The 17,346-nt window shown below is 41.1% G+C and overlaps 1 long non-coding RNA gene across 3 annotated transcripts in view; it reads right to left on the bottom strand.

The window, feature by feature from the left end:
- LOC116156891 (uncharacterized) overlaps positions 1 to 17,346 on the bottom strand; it is a 290,484-nt gene that overhangs the window by 239,366 nt on the left and 33,772 nt on the right. For all 3 annotated transcript variants that reach the window (XR_010383809.1, XR_010383808.1, XR_010383810.1), the window contains one exon: positions 7,243 to 7,344. This is a non-coding gene — a long non-coding RNA (uncharacterized LOC116156891). The remainder of the gene's footprint in view (positions 1 to 7,242; positions 7,345 to 17,346) is intronic.

Here is a 17,346-nt window from a genome sequence, read left to right as displayed (position 1 = left end):
CTAACAGTGCTGGCCTCTGAGAACGGGTGAGAATGTACAAGATACAGTCCCAAGCTCTTTACTCGGGCTATCTAATACAGTAATACTGTGAGAGCAGCTACGATTATTTTCCCGTGTTACTGACAGGGAACCTGTGATAATGAGGCTTCGTGAGCAACCCCAGTCACACCTACCACGTGGAGGATGCAGTGAAACTGATGTCGATGGGGTGCTTCTTGGGCTTTCCTGGGGTGTTGTTTGGCCTCCTCCCTGTTTCCTACATCCCTGAAGAACCTCTCAGGGAGGGACAGTCGTGTCTCTGTCAGCCACCCCCGTGGTACATTTCCCAGACGTCCTCTCCAGGTGGGTGTCCCAGTGCCTGGTAGTCTCCCGGACAGCCCACCACTCCTGCTACTTCTCTCCCTTGTGGGCTCCTTCACAGGGAGCCACGTGAGATGCTAAGGTTGTCCTTTGCATTCCTTAGGACTGAGCAACCATTTTTCTATTCTCAGTTAGATAAACCTTATAATCTTTCCTTGGCTTCCGAGCTCATTTTGCTCCTGTAAACACCCTACATTCAGGAAAGCCCATAGAAGAAAAGATAGCATAAGATAGCATCCTCTGTACCAATTAAACCTCCCACCCTCCAGGTACACACATCAAGCCCACCCAAAACTTTCTCACCAAGTTCCTAAGACAACATCCAAATAAGGCTAAAGAATCTTTAGCCTAATATGTCTATTCAGCCAGCGAGCAAAATGCCAGTCTCCACATCTTACAGCTACTCCAGTCCCTGCAAGTAACAACTTGGAGCAATTTCTCACTCCCGCCCCTGCGCCTAGCTTTCAGATAAAAGAGCACTTCCTCTGCAGAAATACTGTTATTTTTCATACAGCAGAAAACACTATGCTTCCCTTAGATGGAGCTGGAGAGAGAAGGGGTCTGATTATCTTTAAAAAGTGAGGAATGAAGAACTTTGTCCTCAACTCAGACCCTATTCAATCCTTCTGGCAATAAACATAATCAACATTCTGTTCCATTATTTTCTCCCTGAATCTAAAGTACCTTGGGGCAGCCAGCCGCCCCTTTTAGAGAACTCAATGTATGGAGTGTGGCTGACTGGCAGCCTCCTGTGGGCACACCTTTGAAATTGATGTGATATTCACTCCAAGGCCACACTTTCTCCAAGCTGCTTCCAGCCAACAGGAGAAGTGTTAGACCCACACCATTAATGTCCCAAAGGGACATCTCAAAGGCACCTTTGTCTTGGCAACTCCCCATCAGCCTAGGCAAATCCTTCTCAAGAACTGTGCTATAGGCAGAGATCTTCCCACCCCAAACCCCAGTCTTTTCACCCCTTTCACAGGTGTCAGCCCTGAGTTATGGTCTGACAGTTCCTCCTGCCTCCTTCGGCTCCTTCTCCCTTTGTCTTTCACAAGCCTTTCCTCCAGTACTTCTCTTGCACATCGGGTATCTAATTCTGAGAGAATGTACCCCAACTGCCCGGCAGAGTAGAAAGTATTCAATCAGCTGCAGATTACACAGGTCTTTTGCTTTTTTTTCTAAAAAATAGAATTACCCCTGAGAAGAATAAGATGTACTTCTATTTTAGAATTTGCCATTGACAACCACGACCTTCTTGAAACTCCTCCCTCAGCTTCTGAGACTACATAGACCTATGGAAAGTCATGAGGGATATTCATTCCTTTGTTTTTTTAGATTCCACATACAAGTGAAAACATACTCTATTTGTGTCTCTGTCTGACTTATTTCACTAAGCATAATACCCAAATATAACCAAACAGAAACAGACTCAGAGATACAGAGAACTGGGGGTTACCAGTGGGGAGAGGGGGAGGAGCAAAGTAGGGGAAGGGGATGAAGAGGGCAAACTACTATGTATAAAATAAGTAAGTTACAAGGAAGTAATGTACACCACATAGAATATAGCCAGTATTTTACAGTAACTTTAAATGGAGAAAAATCTATAAAAATATCAAATTACTATATTGTACACCTGGAATCAATATATTTTAAGCCCGCTGTATGTCAATTAAAAAAGAAAAAATCATGAGTAAGATTTCAGGGACTTCACAGACCTTCTGAAGCTTACCAGTTGAGAACCTCTGGTCTGCAGGATAAGGTCAAAGTTCTTAATATGGCTTTCCAACCCCCCACTAAGCAGCCCCAGCTTACCTCTAGCCATACTGAACTGCCTTTGACTTCCGGGGTGTGCTAAGCTCTCTCTCGCCTCCCTGTCTCTGCACCTGCTGCTCCCACACCTGAAATTCCTTCTTGTCTTCCCTTCTGCTCCAACTCACCCCAGCCAAGGGTCAGCTAAACAACTTGACCACATTGAAATCTTCTGCAGATCGCTAGTAGAAGCACCCCTCTTTTTGTCCACTGCCCCCCGAACACAGCTTTGTTATAAATTTCCAATTGCCTCTTTGCATGGCTTCCAAAACTGTGCGCTCTTAGAAGGCAGGAGCCGTGCATTACTTTTCTGCGGTTCCCAGGACCTAGCGCAGTGCCTGCTGCGTGGTAAACACTCGGTGTGAGTTGTGCTGTTGCTGCTGCTGTTACTGGGTTTAGTCAATGAACACCCGACACCGGATGCTGGACACACACAGCTGTGTGACCTTAAGGGATGGATTCTCACAACAACTCTGAGCCTCAGTTTTAATTTCTATAAAGAAGAGATAATAACGACTACTTCCCTGAAAGTTCTGTCACTACAAGCACTAGTAGCAACGTACTGGATACAGTTCTGTCCTTTACTGGCCCATTTCCAGTTCAGTACGATTGATAATATCCTCCTTAAAACTCTCTGGTCTCTTCTCTTTTCCTTTTGTATTTCCTATCTTACTTGACTTTTATCAAGTCACCCAAAAAATCTTGGCCGTGATCTTTGAGTCAGTCCTCCCCCTTATCTACCACTCCCAATCAATTACCTGCCACTCCCAATCAATTACCTACCTAGTCCTGTACATCTCGCCTTCTGTTGGGCTGCACCTTGCAAGCCTGCAAGCCTTGTGGTTGCCCAACCTTGACACTGAAGAAAGAGCCCAGAGACACTGACAGAGACATCATAGGCTTATGGGACAGGGGTATCTCACACATCTGAAGCAAGGTCCTGGAGTGACACCCACCATGCGCGTCAGACGGGACACGACAACAGCCTCGCTGCTCCGAGGAGGAGGAGGCTACTATTTATAGGGGGGAACTGACGCCAGGGGGGCTCTTCAGTTACCCGGGACTAATTAAGCCTTATAATTAAGAAGACTGGATAGTCATGTGAGTGAAGCAGGGCCAGGTCAAGCAGGGATGTACAGAGAGCAAGAGAACAGCCACCATGAATGGCCTGATCACACACTTTCTAAACATTTTATTCATTTTCCCATTGACTCTAGCCTAGTTGGGGCCACCATTACCCCCTTGGGTTTTTACAATATCACATAAGCAAATAACTCGTCTCTCTGCTTCTGGCCCTAGCCCCCTCCAATCCATTCTCTGTACCCATGTCATAAATCTGACCATGTCTTTCTGTCCCTGAAAATGCTTCCTGGCTCCCTGCCGCCTAATAACAGCTAACAATTACTGAAAGCTCCTTCGCTGCCTCACAACAAACCTGTGAGGTAGGTACTGCTATTACTCCTGTAATGCAAATGAGGAAGGTAAAGCACAGGAAGGGTAACAACTTTGTAAGTTACCTGCATTTGAAATGATTTCAAGGTTCTCAAAAGAATTCTACGTCTCTATATGATGTTGCCCCTGCTTGACTTGACAGCCTTGGCTTAAATTTCAACAAAACTTATGTCTCAACAGAACTAAGCTGCTTTCTGCACATTTCTTGCTATATCCTGCCTCAGAATCTTTGTGCACACTGTTCCTGTGACTAAAACTCACTTTCCAGGCAAGCCGTCTTCCTTTTCCTAGCCAGCTCCTCTGGTCCCCAAAAGGATTAATTCTTCCTGCTCAGTGTTCTGACATCCCCATTAAATATATTTGCCATTGTATTTACTGTGATAGATCGATAGACAGAGAGCTATATAGACGTATATGTAAATTTATGTACCCCTCTCTCCAAACATAGATTAATAATAGTGACCATACTAACAGTATTAATAATACTATGCTGCTAATAGTGTATCCATCAAATGAATGAATGATACAGCCTATAAGTGTGCATGTGTTACTTCCCAGTGAGGTTATCTTTAACCATTGACATAAAGGAAATTGGAGTGAGCCAAGCAAATAAAATCTCTCCTCTCATTTCTTCTGGAATGCTCTAAGGCCTCGGATATAGCCTGGCTGGAAATGTTTCATGGGACCAAGTGGACCCACCTGCTGAGAGAGCTGGGCTTCATATTTATGGCCTTTGTGAAGCAATGGATAATATGTAACACATCACCTTGCCTTGCTTCCCAAATTCCAGAATATGGAACATGCATCAAATTGAAAAATAGCTTATGGTAGTGCATCGACAGCTGTCAGAGCTCAAGATACAGGTATCAAGAAACGAAGCAGGTGTGGCCCCTTTCCCATCCAGGGACCCACTAATAGAATTATGCTTCCTGCCCTCCCAGCAGTGTTCTTGGGCCTGGGGAACACGTCCACCAGGGAACTCAATGATGATTCCCCCGAATGGGAAACACTGGGACTGTGACCTGGCTACTTTGCATACGTCCTTTCAGTGGACAAATAGACAAGAAGTTTCAACATGATGAGGGCAGCAGGAAGAATGTATACAGAAGTCAAGAGATTCACAGAAGAGTCTTTTACTATTTCCATGCCAAGTAATAATCACTGATGGGCAATGACAGCAGCCACAACCCAATAGGAGTTAAGCCATGAAGGGCTCACTCCCACCAGGGATGAAGGTCTGTGTTACTCCACCGGGAAACTAACCAGACTAGCTGAAATCCAGGCCACAGGGGGGAAATTCTAGAGTGACAGAGGATGGAGCTGTGTTTCTCAAGACCGATCCCTAGTGAGCACCTACCAGACACCAGAATTTTTGACATCTTTCATCTCATCTCGTGCTGCAAATTGACTAGTGATAGAGGACCATTACTGCACATCTATTCCTTAGATAATAAAACTGAAACCAAGAAAGACAGAGTGGGATCTCAGAACAGATATTTACTTACCTTGAATTAGAAAACAATATTGAGTAAATTATTTAACATATCTGAACCTTTTAAATGGTGCAAATTAACAATAAATGTCCTAATTTTCTTAAGGGATTGATACCAAGGTTAGAAAGTAACCTGTTCTGTTAAGTGTCATTTTCCATAGTGATGAGGAAATAAATTCAGGTTCTAAATATAGCTTTGAATAGGAGTATGTAGCCTGAGGTCAAGGTCCTACAGATTGTATAGTACACACAGTTGAATACGACATTGAGTCAACTTTCTGTACAGTTCATAGTACATCTTACTGTAGATCTTGGGCAAAGGTGAGGAAGAAGAGATTTCAGGTCTCCTCATTCTAGTCCATTGTGTTTCCATAACGCAGTTCCAATGGCAGCTGATAGGAGTAAATGATGAAGGTGTTTTAAAGGGCTTGAGTACCCTGGCACCTTTCAAAAGAGTCCATGGAAAACCTGGGGTGGGGATCTTTAAGGCCTCCTTCCCCTAGGAGCCCCACCCCTACCTGCAGGTCTACCCTGGCTCCTGGCTGCTCCTGGCTGGCCTCCCTGGGTGGAGCTGGCTTCTCCTTCGCGCAAAGCAGCTGTGGGGGTGGGAGGTGGCAGGAGAAGCGGGAGTCTGTGTAGCAATAAAGCTTGAATTCACACACACGCACACAAGAGCCTAGAGCAAATGAGAGATTCTGTTTGCCAATGTGAACAAGAAGTTGTCCGTGTTAATAAGTAAGCCCCTGGCACTTGATAATCCTCTAAAGTCTTTTATTTCTTTATTTTTATTTTATTTCTTTTTTGAAGTGGGGGAGGTAATTAGGTTTATTTATTTACTTTTTTTTTAATGGAGGACCCTGTACATGCTAAGCATGTGCTCTAACACTGAGCTATACCTTCTCCCCTCTTTTATTTCTTTTCATGGCTAGTTTGTAAGGTTAATTGTATGTGCCAGATAAAAGAGAAAGGTGTGTGTGCAGACGATGCTGAGATGTTTTCTTTCACAGCAAAAACATTTGGATGATTAAGAGTAAGGTCAAAGGAGGAAGAAATAATAACGTTAACATGAAAACTGTCCATTTAGTAAGTGCAGGGCTCAGGTTAGGAACCTAATACAGAATTCTGTGTAACAGAAGTAGAGGCAACACTGATGAACATCCCCAGACTTTTGCACTTCGAAGCAACCTTTCTTTCCCTAAGACTATTATAGATGGTTGGTGCGGATTGAAGGAACACGCTCTTAAAGCATGGAGTATGGAATGTAATATTTACAGAGTTGGGTCCTATAATGTCTCATCAAAGGATGGTGTTGAGAGGGGACTGGAATTCGAGAAACCCTGTGTACCCTCTGTAGGTTTCACTGGCCCATGTAGGTGCACAGCTAGAATTCTAAAAACTAAAGCAACTTGAACAAAAGCACAGAAGTTAGGTTTCATAAAGCAGGTTAGGCTCAAGCACAGAGCATGTGAGGGATGCCAGGAAATGTTGCTTTTGATAAAATTGCAAGAGGACTTTGAATGCTTTGCAGGCACTTGTGAACGTCCAGTAGGCTATGAGGAATTACCATTCTTGACAAGTTGAATAGCATGATGTGAAATACACTTTAGAAAAACTGATCCTGCCACAGTATATGGAAAGCTGGAGTGAGAGACAGAAATAAATGAGGCAAGCAGTTAAGAGATGATAACAGTGTGATATAGACTACACCACCATCTAGTCTACAGTGGAGTGTAGACGCATTTATCCTACTCTTAATTCTCAGAGTATATTATGGAAATCTGGGGTTGCTAGATAAGGGACCTCCAAATAAAAAAAGTAGATCTTCTTCCCATTCCCAGAAGATCTCATGGTGAAAGAAAAAGATAAAGAATTCTAAATAACAGCATTTTTGGAAAGAGAAGGTAGGCATCTAGACCTCTGTGACAGAGATTGCTGGATGTCACCTGGTAAAAATGTTCACCTTCTTTCACTGTAAAATAATCTTGTTATTATTTGAGATGGCAATGAACCCAGCTAAAAGACTGCATTTCCTAGCCTTCTTGCAGCTGAGTGTGGTAAAGCTGAAAAGATTTGGGTAATGAAAAGTAAGTAGAGAGCAGGAAAGCTGCTCAAGGAAGCTGACTCACCTGGAAACTGAGTCCTTTCTTCCCATGCTGCTTCCTCCTGCTGCCAGCCTGGAATGCAGATGTGATATTGCTCCAGCAGCCGTCTTGGACAATGAGGTGACTCTGAGAATGAAAGCAATATGAAGTGGAAAATGGTTGGCCCTGAATATCTTTTGCCTAGGAGACAAACTCCACTCTTGTTTAAATCATTATTGTCTGGCATTTCCTGTTATGCACAGCTGAACCCAAATCTAACTGATACTGCAAATTTGTAAAAAAACAAACCTTGGGAACCTGGAATTTAGATGCAACTCCTTTAAAGTAATTACTAGGGGGCCATCCAGGTTAAAGAATTTCAGAGATATTATCTAGCCTACCCACCCCCACCTTTTACAAGGCTGCAGCTATGAAGTCTACTCCATGCAGCCTCCCTGCAGATGACACTGCTTTCGATTCTGTTTTCTAAAAATCTCAACAGCAGACCCCTTCCTTTCCATCCCTACTACCATCGCTTAATACAGTTTCTCATCTTTCACTTGATGAACCATTGCCACAACTTCCTAATTTGTTTCCTGTCTTTAGTTTTGCCAACCCCACACCCTACACCATTGCTTACTGCCTTAGTTCCAGTTGCTATAACAAAACACCATAAGAGGAGTAATTACAAACAACATTTATTTTTCACAGTTCTAGAGCCTGGGAAATCCAAGATCAAGATACCAAAAAATTTGGTGTCTGGTGAAGGCCACTTCCTGGTTATAGTTAGCAACTTCTCACTATGTCCTCACATGGTGGAAGAAGCAAAGTTTCTCTCTAGACCCTCTTTCATAAGGCGCTAATCTCATTCACGAGGGCGCCACCCCTATGACCTCAGCACCTCCCAAAGTCCCCACCTTCTAATACCATTTTAAATGAGAGCAATTTTGGATATCTATATATTCATTTATTTACAAATAAAACATGCTAACATATGTAAAACATTTTATGAAAAAATACTGTATTTTCAAAAAATTATCGAGAAGAGCAGCACTCCTTCATATTTCTGAAAATTTTTCTAATGTCTGGCTTAACAGAAGATGTTTCTAGCTTAAAAGATTTTTCATGTCTGTGTCTATATTCCCTCTATTTGGATATGTAGTTTAGGCCAAAGTCTATAAAGAAAATTTGGAGAATTTTGTGGATACTATTCTTTGAATCTAAGCAAACAGTAAGTAGTAGTTTATTAAAGCTTAGCTGCAATGTAGAATCTGGAACCATATTAATGAGCTTTTGACACTCTTTACTTTATAATCTATTGGTCAAACTTGAATGGATCTTTTACCCATGGTCTTTGTAGTATCAATACATGAGTCATTTTAAAAACATTGGCTTAGTGGGTGGGTATAGCTCAGCGGTAGAGCATGTGCTTAGTATGCATGAGGTCCTGGGTTCAACCCCCAGCACCTCTATTAAAAATATATATATATTGGTTTAGCCACGTAGATCTTCCAAATGTTAGTATGTTGATGCTAAGCTATCAAGAAGTCGTATTTTTTACTATCACCACAAATTTCATCAGAAAAGTCATTAAGTATTAGGAACTGTCAAGTTCATAGTGGTAGATACAAGTTTTCTAAAACTCTGATTTTTATTTGAAAGTTCAAATTTTATCACTGGCAACAAATACTGTTTGTTTCCCTTGAAGTAAAAGGCCTACTTTATTCATGAATATGTCTTCTAAACACCCAAGTCTGAACATAGGTTTTTTATACATTATTCTTCTAAGTAAAGAGTATTGTTTCTTGAAAAAAGGTAGCTAGTTCAGCTCGCAACTCAAACAATCGTGCAACTTCTTTTTTCCCAAGGCGGGCATTTTACTACAGTATGAAGCCAAATAACTTTACAGCAGAACTAATTTGACACAGAGATATTAAAAAGCATGCAAACAAGGTTAATATTTAATGAAATTAATTGTTACTGTTCATTTCAAGGACATTCTAAATTAAACTGGCCTTTTTAGCTGTGAGTGCAAGGTAGTAAAGAATGCGATGATGATCTTACAGTTTGCTATGGATTGGTGCTAAGGGGCCTGAAATTTTGTTTTGTTACGTTTGTAACATTACATTCCTTTGTAGCATCAGTACAAATGTCAACATAGTTGGGGAGAGAAAAAGGCAAAAAATGTTTTAGGATCATGAAGAAAGTAGTTTTGACCTCATGGACCTTCTAAAAAGGGCTCAACAATTTAAAAAGTGTTTAAAAAAAGGGGGGGGGGTGCTCAAGACCCTAGTGTCCCACATACCATACTTTGAGAACCACTTTTACATCTTCTCTTCCAAAATACACAAAGTAGCAAGCTGACTATGATACTTAAGTTGAGATTTCAGCAGCAGAGATCTTACTTTAAATTTTTCTTTTTTAAATTTTTTTAAGCGTTTTTTGGAATTAGTTTTATTTTTAACCTTAAATATATACATGAAAATATAGGTTAAAATGTTATCTAAATTAAAAAAAAAAATTCTATAGAATCAGTAGCCTGATCCTACTTCCCCCTCTTCTGAGAGCCGCCTCGTGCAGGTCTTCTGATACAGGGTCTGCGGAAGCTGCGTATTTCTAAGTAACTGGGTCCTACAGACACATCTAAATGGCCTAGAAATAAACCAATGAATTCCTTTCCTGAAAATGCTGGCCTCAAAACTTTGGAATGTGGACAGTTCATTAAAGCAGTTTCTTGCCAGCGTCTAAAGCTGTAAGACGTAAAACTTTGAAAGAGTCAGTGACAATGCTTCTTACCAAAGAAACCGCCAGTCTGCAGCAAGAGCAAAGCAGAGGTTGGAAGTGAAGAGACACCTTATTAATGTTCAGATAAACAGATCCCAGTTTTCCCTGGGCCCAGCCATGTCCCTGTTCCTGCTACTGATGTGACACCCCGGTGCCTTGACAATAAAAGCCCCTCTGAGATAAAATCATTTATATAGGTTTCCTATCATTTTCAATTAAAAGCATCTGAAAATGTAATTCTGCACAGGGGGACTCCTCAACTGTGGGGCCCCCCGAGTCATCCTCTAAGCAAAATTGAGAGCCCCACCTTTGAGCCAGCGTTAAACCTGGCACTCACAGCTGGCATAGCCACTGTCTCCTGCCATCTCATCCCACTGTAATGCTGTCGCACCTGGCTGTCCCCTCAGTACACTGCAAGACCCTGGAAAGCAGTGAAAATACAGGACTTTTTTTTTTTTTTGACTTAAAACTTAGCAAATTAAATATATGAATGGATAAGGGTAGGGGGAGAAGATGGAATGCAGAAGAAGAGGGGGAAAAAAAGACCATTGACATGGATATAAAATCTTGTTCTATTCATTTCTGGCTAAGTTGTTTCAACTTTCTGTGCCTTCATCCACCCACCTAAAAACACTTGGGCCCGAAGGCTGATGCTGCATTAGACGAGACCCTTGAAATGTTTTCATGAAGTAAAGTTTTCCTAAGTTAAGAAATGCCATCCTTGCTGGTTCAATTAGAAACAGAAATTGTATCTTTCTGATGTTACAAAAACCATGTCTGTAATGGTTCCTCTAGGAACCATTGAGCATAAAGTTTACAAAACTTTCTATTTTGTAAATTGGAGGCATCCAAAGAGACCCCACCCACCTTCTCCCATTTAACTACTTAATTATTCAACAAACTGGAAAATCAATTCCCTCAAACCGTGAAGAACTCACTCCAATATAAATTTTATAACTCTTTGATAAGTCTTTTTATCTCCATTCCCTCATCTGTCATACAGGGAAAATGTCACCTTATGAGTTAAGTGAGAATTTTTTTCTTTGATTGTGTTTATCTTTTTTTAAATTAAAGTATAGTCAGTGACAATGTGTCAATTTCTGATGTACAGCATAATGTCCCAGTCATGCATATATATATATATACACACACATATATTTGTTTTCATATTCTTTGTCATTAAAGATTACTACAAGATAATGAATATAGTTTAGTGTTTTTTGAGCAGTGTGTTCACAGCACCTAGCCTGGGGTAAAACTAAGTCTACTGTCTTAAAACCTTTTTCTTCTCTCCTATAAACACCATGTACATCAGGTTTCCTCTCAGGATGTTTGGACTGAAATAACATTTATCTCTGACCTAAGCTGAGAGGAGTCAGAAGATTGGCCTGAATTCACACTGCTAGTCACCGCTGCCGCCAGAAACTCAGCACAGCTTCCTGATGCCAAAGCCTGCTTTCTCCACACCTGCGGTCTCCCCGACTCAGAGAGCTCAAAGACTTAAGCTCAGATCAAAGACAAGTATTTTATTCCATCTTTGGGTATGTAAGCAAATGAATTTTATAAAGAATAGAAAAAAGTGCCGGAAAATGATGGCGCACATTTTTAAAGACATTAAAATCCAACTAAAAATCATGACGAGTAGATTAGAAAGAGAAGGATGTGGATTTCAGTCACTGCCCTGAAACTGGCTTGCTGAGTGGGGCAAGTCACTTAAGCAAAAAGGACAGTAAGTTCATCATGTGTCAAGTGAGAAAATTTGTTCTTATCTTGCAGAAAGAGAGCAAATTCATTTTCTGAGCCCCTACCCACGGGCTTTACGAGCATGACCCTACCTAATTCTTACAAGTGTCTGCTCGTCTGCTTAGCAGGCAGTATTATACGTTTCTTTCTGACAAAGAATCTGAGATCTAAAAAAGTTAATTTAATTTGCCCAAGATTACAGAATTAATACCTGGGATTCCCACCACCCCTAGTCTGCATGCCTTAAATGATAAAATAAGATGAGAGATGAGAACAGACGTGTCACACAAAAGCTGGCACCTTTGGGGAGAGCAGCAGGATGATCCCTGAACATCAAATCAGGAAATTTGAGTTTGAAGTTCCTACTTCACCACTTACTAACCATTCAGTCTGGACAACCTTGCTTCGCATCTCTGAACCTCTGTTTTCTCACCAGTAAAATGGGGCAGACTAGAATCACATTCCCAGATGCCTGCCTTTCAGAGCAGTGATGAGGCCCCAGCAAGATCACAGTTGTAAGACTGCTTTGTGTTCCACAGAGCCCAACACAAACGTGTGCTATTATTATTACCATTGCTATTACTGTTATTATTACACCATGTTCTTTGGGCAAGACATTTATGTTAAACTGACACAGCACATAATTGGAGTGCTCAAGTTAAATAAATGAAGTCAGCTGTCTGACTCCTTTAAGATAAATGATGTTATTACGACATAATTGTATAACCCCATATAGCTTACAGCAGCAAAAGGATGTGTATTTCGCATGCCCTCCTATAATTACACCCCCATTATAATTTTGCAGTTAGTTGCGATGAGCTCTGGTCATGAAAACATGCCAATTTTGTAAGGGATTGAAGTCTGCCTAATTTTAGCAAATTGAGAGTCACACAAAAGAAAAGAGATAAATACTATGTTGTTATTTTTCATTAGAGAATTGCTATATTAAGAGGCTGCGATCCAGCTGTGTTTGTTTAAATAAAAGTGTGATTTGAATACCTCCTACAGCTAATGTTCCTGCCAATGAATAAAAGATAAAATGCGGCTCCCCTCTTGTTGGATGGGAGTCTCTGCATTCTAGCTGACTTGGAGATTTATTGTTCCACATAAGGAAGTTGAAAGCGTGGAGGGCAGACCACACGCAGGGGCCTTTTGTGTATTGTTTCAAGCCATACCACTAATAGATTTCTTGCACCGAGGCTCCCAGCAATTCAGCTGTGCTCAAATGCTCCACTTAACTGTGAAAAAAATAATAATAAAATAGTAATTATGCCTCAATGGCAAACACAGCCCAGCTCGATGCCACAAGGAGGAGAGTGAAGAGGAACAAATATCATTCAGAGCAGGAATGTTGTATCTGAGTGTCATTGTGATCCTGGATTTAAGCCTCCTTTATTTCTTCCAAGCAGACTCTCTCACTTACAGCCCGATGCCTTTGTCTCCCCAGTGTCCGCCCCCTACCCCCACCCCATCCCCCCGTAAACTAACAGCCTTCTGCAATTCACTGCTTGGCAAGCTGGCCAACCCACAATGAAAGATAAGAGGTGAGATCCAAGATGTCGTTACAATGTAGTCAATTCCAAAACGTCTAGAATGATGTTCCAGGAGTCTGGCATACCAGGACATAGGCAACAAGAGAGTCTCTGCCCTCAGGTAGGTCACAGTCTAACAACAGATGTAAGATACATACATAGTCCCCATTCTCCAAGCCAGTAGGTGTGACTTTTTTAAAACACCATTATCTGGACACTACTTGCTCTGGACCACTCAATTCTTGCCCCACTTCACCCTCTAACATAGCCATACCAGACTTCTCCTTCTCTCTCTCCATCCACCCCCACCACACACACAGCATTCTGTATTAAACCCCCAGCCCTCTGCAGGTGTTAACTATCCCCTCTTTCTGACTTCTTCCCTCCTTTACTCATGTAGTAAATGCATCTTTGTAATTTAGTTCAAACTTCAGCTCCCAGAAGTCTTCCCTCCACCATCCCCAAGAATGCTCCAAGAGCGGGATGAACAGATCTCCTCTCTGTGGTGAGAACACCTGTGCTAACTTGCACGCTGGTCCCCAGTGGAGAAGACTGTGCCAGAGAGACGTGCATGATGTGTTCCCCATCTCCATTCTGGGGGAGTGGAGCACACCTCTTCCCCTCCCACCAGTCCTCGCGATCCGCCAGAACTGCAGCCATCATGAGCAACTGTTACTGACAGGAATGCATTTTTCAGATGTGTTGAGCTGGAATAAAAATCAAGAACGATATTTGTATTGAAACACTTGTCTTTCTCTCTGCCAGGCCTTTGAGGAGGGACTGTCTTTTCATCCCTGTGTCCTCAGGATTCATTACAGTGACTAAAATTTTATAGACATATAGTAAACGACAGATGGATGAGTGTATGGAAAGAGAAGCAAATAAACATAATTTAGGAGCAAAGGTGACTGGTGAGACAGGAAAAGTGAAAACAAAATGCAGTTAGAACCAAAACAAGGGACAGTTCATTTGCAGCTGGAAAAAATTAGAGGCAGCTTATAGAGAAGTAACCATTGTGCTAAGACTTGAAAAATCTTGTGATTAGGAACCAGACATTCCAGGTGAAGAGAACAGTAAAAGTGACTATTTAACAAATCTACACTATCCACAGGGTGTAGTTACACTCTCCAAAGGGTGTAGTTACTTTAGAAGTAAAAACTTTGAAACGTTTACACACTCTTCCAATAATAACCAATCTCTGAATATTTTTGGAACAGTCTTCAAGGTCTACCTACATAGGCACTGAAGAAAATCTATTTCAGATGGCTTTGGGTGTTTTTAAACCCAAATCTGGACTACCTAGCTTAATTTCCCACCTCACTGTTCCTTCAAAGGTTGAATTATACACAATCCACATACACAGCATGTGCTCAATATACTGAGTGAAGTCAGTGAGGTAACAAACTCAGAATTGCCACCACTGGGGACAATAAAAGTGTCACATTACTTCATCATCATCGCCAGTTCAGAGTGAAGAAGAATTGCCTGGTGAAAAAGAAAAAAGCACACCGCTTACTGGCTGTTTAACCTTGTGCGTGTTATATAACATAGCTCAGCTTCAATTTCCTCTTTTACAAAATGACGCTAACAATTGTTGCTTTGTAAAGCTATTGTCAGGGTCGAATCTGACGGCTATTAGGTTAAGTCATATAAAATTGCAATTTTGTAGGTGAAAGATCAGCAATTTAATGCGATTCAACTCAATAGAACAGTGATTAGAGTCTCGTAAATGCTTCATTTATGTTAAGGATAAATCTTTATTGTATGGACACGAGAAATGCCAGTTTAAACCTTAGTTTTATCATTTACTAGCAGTAAATGAATAGGTCACTTGTTGTTATAGCCCCAGTTTCCTCATCTGTAAAATGGGGTTGATGATACTCCCCTTGTCGATATACTCTAAGAATAAAAGAAATGCAAAATATCCGATACAAAGACGCCACTCCACCCATACAAGCCTGTATGACTGCAAAAGGCCAAGATTTTATGAAACGATTCCAGAGAAGTATGATAGGGAGAAAGTTTATTCAAGAGCAGTTTACAGCCAGAGGTATTCTGGCCCCATGTTGGAATATTTTTTAATTGAAATCCTATGACTTTGCACGTAATTCTAAAGAACTGGTGTGTTGGAGTGGACTTATTTAAGGCTAAATAGAGAGCTGAGCAGGTGCTTGCCAGAAGCCACTGAGAGTCTGGTTTATCTTGTCTGAGTGCGTTTAAATAACCAGAATGCCTGAAGTCTAAAAAAAACCTATTCAAGCAGTAACCATCATGATCAAACCATCATAGTTTTTTTGTTTCGGTTTTGGGTTTTTTTTTTTATGGCACAGGAATCAAAACTAGATGTGACATAGAGGGATCTGATTAACAGAAGTTTCTAACCTAGAAGATCATATAGAATGTAGTCATTCAAACTATCAGAATTACTATTATTATCATTATTATCAGGAATAATAACTAAGTTAGGAGAGTATGCAAAAGTGCTGGGCAGACATGGTTTTTATCAAATGCATAATAAAGTACTTATTTGGGTTGAATTTTGGAATAGCTGAGAAGCAGTGTGTAGGGACTGTAAGAAGACGTTGTTCACACAGTGTACACGGGGGAGTGCTTCGTCGATGTTCGGAATGTGTGCTTGGGGACTTCCACCTCACATGCAAAGTTTACAGGGCACATCTTAATGTGGTGCTGAAAATAATCGCCAAATCTCTAAAGGTTTCTTCACTTACAATCTGGATCGGGGATGATGTCAGGTATCCTCAAGGGGATTTCTTGGAATGTGTTCTATTTTAAAAAGGAGGAAAAAAAAGCAAAGGAAGACATTTTGAGCTACACTGTGAGGCATTCAAATGGGGAGAGGGAAGAAAGAGGCTCCTCGCAAAACCAGGACCTGAAAAATGAAATCTGAAGAAACATTTGGGGCTGAAGAGGACACCTCAGGGCCCTTCATAGGGTGTTGGGTATCCAGAGTTTTTGCCAATGAAGCTCTCTAGTAGGGTCTGGGGTGGGAAAGGGTGCTTCATGTGTGGACTCTGGGATTTTGAGGTGCCGGAGCTGGCTGAGCCTGGAGGAGACTGAACTCTATCTGGCCCTAACGTCCTCTCAGGACACCATGAAGCCGCAGCCTGGTCCTGGGGAGACTGCTGCCCTGGACAGACTAACCAGATCCAGGCTGTTGTGTGACAGCTGCAGTATAGTGGGGAAATGATGGGTTTTCTCCTATCAGAAGTCTGAAACCAATTCAGCATGAGATTTTAGTCTTTTGAGAAAGAGCTTGAATGAGAACCAGGAGAACTTGAATATGAATGTATTTTTTCAAGATCCCTGACATATGCCAAAAGAAAAGTTAAGTGACACATAGGATAGAATAATGTTTCCTAAACTGTTCCCAGAACACAGATCTGAGATGTTACATACACACACACACGGAGTATTCTGTGGTCAGATAAATCTGGAACATGCTGCATGCTGTGTTTACATCCGTCCTGATTAATAACAACATTAGTAAATCAAATGCTCTGAGAAAGCCTGTAATAAAAAATAGTATATTTAATTTTGTTTAGTCCCTTTGGGTGTTGTTTTATTTTGTTTTCTTTTTAATTTTTCTTATTGAAGTATAGTTGATTAACAACGTTGTGTTAGTTTCATTTGTATAGCAAAGTGATTCAGTTATATAGATACATACATATTCTTTTTTCAGATTCTTTTCCATTATAGGCTATTAGAAGATATTGAATAGAGTTCCCTGTGCTATCTAATAGGTTTGTTGTTTATTTACTTTATATATAGTGGTTTGTATCTGTTAATCCTATATTTCTAATTTATCCCCCTTCCTTCCCCTTTGGTAACCATAAGATTGTTTTCTATGTCTGTGAGTCTGTTTCTGTTCTGCATATAAGTTAACTTCTATCATTTTTTTAGATTCCACATATAAGCAATACCATATGATATTTGTCTTTCTCTGTCTCATTTTCTTCAACTTGTATGATCACCTCTAGGTCTTTTTAAAACACAACACCTACGAGCACCTCTCAAAACATCAGCCTTCTTACGAATTCGGTTTGGGAAGTAGAGAGGCTGCAAGCATGAT

The sequence above is a fragment of the Camelus dromedarius genome, chromosome 14 (assembly GCF_036321535.1).
Source record: "Camelus dromedarius isolate mCamDro1 chromosome 14, mCamDro1.pat, whole genome shotgun sequence".
Taxonomy (NCBI): domain Eukaryota; kingdom Metazoa; phylum Chordata; class Mammalia; order Artiodactyla; family Camelidae; genus Camelus; species Camelus dromedarius.
Note: the sequence above shows the minus strand (reverse complement) of the source record. Positions and strands in the feature narration are given on the sequence as shown.